A 4,739-nucleotide genomic window follows, 5' to 3' on the forward strand; every position below is an offset into this window, starting at 1 on the left:
ATACCCTTATTTTAACAGATAGGACTGCTTCGCGGACGAAGCTTTCTTTTAAGGAGGGTAGATTGTAATACCCGGATTTTCACCAAGTTAAATAATTATTCAATTGGAAAATAGATTTCATCTTTATGAGAGAAAAGAAAAGTTTTTTTTTTTTAGTTATTAGTGAGATTTGAAACCTTTAACCCTCAATTTCATTTGAATCCCAAGTACTTAACAATCAAACCATTAGAATTTTCATGTCTCAACTCTTCTTCACTTGTTTATTATAGTGATAAAGCTATTTTATAGTATAAATATTTTGAAATTATTTTTATGTGGTAAAACTATTTTATGGTAAAAGAAAAAAAAATAATATTTTGATTAAATATATATATGTATTGTACGTATATTGTATATATGTATATGTTTTACTATATATGGACCATAAAGTTATATATATATCTATATATCTATTTTAGTTATATATAGTATATAAACATATATATATATATATATATATATATATATATATATATATATATAGGGTTGCACTCTCGTGCGTACTGTCGCCCAGGTAAGAAATGAGAACGCTTCACAACCGTCCACGTGTCCAGATCAACGAATCAGATGCAATTTTAAAACAAAAGACACGGTGGCATTTTCGTAAATAACTGGAACTTTGGTGCACCTAGTTTCACTTACAAGTGCACCTAGTTTCACTCACAAGTGCACCTATTTTCGCACATATTTTCACTTACAAGTGCAAGTAATTTAACTTGTTAATATTCATGCATCTATTTTTGCAAATATTTTCATTTACAAATGCAAGTAATTTACTTTGTTAATATTCATGCACCTGGTGCAACCTAGGTGCACCTAGTTATAACATTAGGTGCACTTAGTATTGATGCGCAGTATACAATTCACTTGCACCTGTAATACATTTTACTTGCATCTGCAATACATTTTACTTGCACTTGTGCAAGTAATTTACTTTGTTAACATTCACGCACCTGGGTGCAACTTATGTGCACCTAGTTATAACATTAGGTGCACCTAGTTATAACATTATGTGCACTTAGTATTGATGCTCATTGTACAATTTACTTGCACTTGTAATACATTTTACTTGCACGTGTGCACCTATTTTCACTTACAGGTGCAAGTAATTTACCTTGTTAGCATTTATGCACCTGGGTGCACCTATGTGCACCTAGTTATAACATTATGTACACCTAGTTATAACGTTATATGCAACTACAGTCCGTACACGTGGCGCGCTGTGATTCGTCCGCAGTTCTCTCCTGGGCGGCCAGTACGCACCAGATCCTATATATATATATATATATATATATATATACACACACACACACGTGTGTAACGTATGTACATATATATTTATATATACTTATTATAATAAAATATTTTATTTTTGATGGGAGATATTTTATTTAATCAAATATATTTTGATAGGATAAGGATTGGGAGTTACAATCATAATTTATGGTATGGATAAATTTTATTTATTGTGAATTGATGAGGATTAGACCATTCTCTTTCCTTTCATCCTTTTTCTTCATCCTCTATTTCTTCTCTTGACCGATTCTACACAAGAAAAACAAATTTTTGTTCTCCTTGATTTTCTTCTTCATTTTCACGGCACTGACTCAAAATGAAAAAAAAAATCCATTCTTCTATTTTACTCAAGAATTGTAAACATCCTTTCAAGCCTTTCAAGTCTAGTGGGTGTTTGTATTATGATGATGATGATAGAAGAGGGTTTGAACATTGAGGCTTAAAGAAATTGGAAGATATAAGCTTTAATAGTAAGTGTTTATGTCCACTTCTTTATTCTACTCTGTGAAATTTGTGTTTTAAAGTTATAAAAAAAATTTATGTTTTTGTAAGTGGATTATGCCCCTACTTTATTTTGCTCGTAAATTGTATACATGATGTGTTATGAAAATCGTATGAATATGTTATTCATGGACCATGTTAATTTGGTGAAAATTTTCCTACAAATTCTTGTGTATGGAATCTCCTATGTGATTATTAATTAAAGTTAATATGTATATTTTGTGTTCTGTAATTTCTTGTGGTTGCCGTGTTTATGCTTCCTAGAAAAATGAATTATGGAAGATTTATGATTTTGAGTAATATATAAATTCGTGTGGTGAGAATTTGTACTATACCTTTATATTGTGAATTAAAAATGATTTTTGGATAAATTATGTGGAGGAAAATTGTGTTTCAAAAAAATATTTATTTGTGGAGAAAATATTTTAAAGGAAAATATTTTGGAGAAAATTTTATTATGGAGAAAATATTAGTTTTGGAGGAAAGTATTTATCTATGGAGAAATTATTATTTTTGAGAAGCCAGGATATTGTGTGGTGTTCAGTAAAAGTGAATTACTGATCACTTGGGCCAGATACCACTCACTTGGCTTGGAATCCCACGAGGGTGTATCACATAGGTTGTGATCCCCTTTCTAATTTTATAAGGGTGAGGTAGCCATGAGTAGCTACGAGTAGCTACTTGGATCATATATTACCCAGTGGCTTGGAATTTATTGGGGCTGTACACATAGGTATTGGTTTAGTTTCTAAATGGATGTTGAAGAGATGGTTAATTCTCCATTTATAAATATTAATTCTCCATGTGTATGTATGAAAGTTGAATTTTGAAAAGTGTATCCCCACATATATTTGAAAAGTATAATATTTTGTAAGGTTACAAAATATTCTCTTTTGAGAAAGTTACTATATTATTTTTTTTAAAAGCAATCCAAAACTTATTTTACAGGGTGGAGTAAACACTTACTTAGCAATGTCTTGCTAATCCCGTTTGTTTTTGTATTTTTGGAAATTATATTTTGTTCAGGTAATTGGTTATGGTTGATGAAGGATGAGAGCGGGGCTATAATATTGAGCAAATGTGTTAGATTGATTTCAAGGAGAAAGTTTGAATTTGTAATAAATTATTTAGACTCCTTTGGATTTGGTACATTTGCGGTTTAAGGGATAATATTTTCCCTAAGAATTATTGGAATTGAGGTTTAATTTATTATACTATTTTGGTTTAGCCTTAGCACTTAGGTCTGTTAGTTGCCTAAGTGTGGCAGTAATACCCTCGTTTATGTTTTGTAAAGCTTCCTCATTTTGAATGAGTTTTAAGAAAGAAAAAAAAAATTAAGGGAAATTTGGTCTAATTTGATCTTGAAAAATGGGGGTGTTACACGATCGGTAATAAAACGTGTGCGAATGGTGATTAAGTGTGCGGACGGTGATTAAATGTGTGCAAACGGTGATTAAATGTGCGTGAACGGTGATTGATGTACAAGATTTGGTCTCAAAATTTTTTAATGCTCTAGATTGATTAAGATTCCAGTTGAAGTGTGTGCGAACGGTGATTAAATGTGTGCGAACGAAGTGTGTGTATGTCAATCAATCTAGACCATTAAAAAGTATTACATGGATGCACAAGATGTGATCTCACGATCTTACCTAAGCAAGTGGTCTCACTGGAACCCTACCCTACATATACATATATATATGTATACATATACATATATATATGTATATATATCTATATATATGCATATATATATGTATACATATATATATATATGTATACATACAAATATATATATATATATATATATATATATATATATATATATATATATATATATATATATATAGGCTCCTATTCAGGTGAGGACAACTTATTTTGAGATCAAATGAGGTGTAATCTCAACCATCCAATATTAAGGATTTAAAGGCTTAGATTAAAGAGTATATTTAATTGTCCACGCCATATTGAGATCAAATAGGGGTAAATTAGAGTTTTTGTATTTTGTATTAATTAAGGTATGATTTTGATTTACAAAGTTAGCATTTGATGATCTTTTTAATTATGGAATGAGGGTGAGATTAAAGGAACGTGTATATCCAGTATTTTCAACACTGGCTGCATTTTCGAAGAAGCTTGTATTTTCAATATTAAGTAGAGTATTACGAAGGAGCTTGTATTATTTGTGTTCGCCATGGCAGATATGGAGGTGATTTTGGAGCAAATTTTTGGAGAAACGTCACAGGAAAACGCAGAGAGCCCTTCTATGCAAGGTAAGTACTGATTCCTCCTATCGTTGTGATCCGTAATGATTTAAAATACCAAACTCTGTAATTCAACGTGTTAAGATGCTGGAATATGGGTTGAATATGCTTAAAAATTCAGACATGCTGCCTGTTGTCGTTGTGTGACAACTAGGGGAATAGATGTGACGTTACCCGTAATTGTGTTTGACTACTCTGTGGTATATAGTGAGGAATGTAGTTATTAATCTGAGCATTGTCGAACATGGCATTGTTTGAAAATTGGTATACTTTAATGTTATACACATTGCTTGTGTACCGTGCATATTATATGTTTTCAATAATGGCGCCAGTGAAAATATTTGCAGTGCAAACAAGGAGGTTTTAGAGTTTGATTCGCCATGGCAGCCATGGAGGTTGATTCGGAGCAAACATTTGGAAAAACAACCTACGAAAATGCGAAGACACCTACCATGCAAAGTATGTATTGATTCCTTCTATAGTTGTGTTACGTAATGATATAAAAACTTTAATATGAGTATTTGAAATGTGATATGTTCATATTAAATGGTGTGCATATGAGTAAAACTGAAAAAAAAAAATGCATGTTCGCGTTTGTAGTAGTGTGCCAGGTCGGGTGATAATGTGTGCCATTTTTCTTAA

At 31.3% G+C, this 4,739-nt stretch overlaps 1 long non-coding RNA gene across 1 annotated transcript; it reads left to right on the plus strand.

Annotated features, from left to right (window-relative positions):
• Positions 1-1,597: 1,597 nt before the first annotated feature.
• LOC116022448 lies at positions 1,598-3,069 on the plus strand. Its single transcript, XR_004099199.1, has 2 exons — positions 1,598-1,805; positions 2,863-3,069. It is a non-coding gene; the product is annotated as an uncharacterized LOC116022448 (long non-coding RNA).
• Positions 3,070-4,739: the final 1,670 nt, after the last annotated feature.

The sequence above is a fragment of the Ipomoea triloba genome, chromosome 6 (genome assembly GCF_003576645.1).
Source record: "Ipomoea triloba cultivar NCNSP0323 chromosome 6, ASM357664v1".
NCBI lineage: Eukaryota > Viridiplantae > Streptophyta > Magnoliopsida > Solanales > Convolvulaceae > Ipomoea > Ipomoea triloba.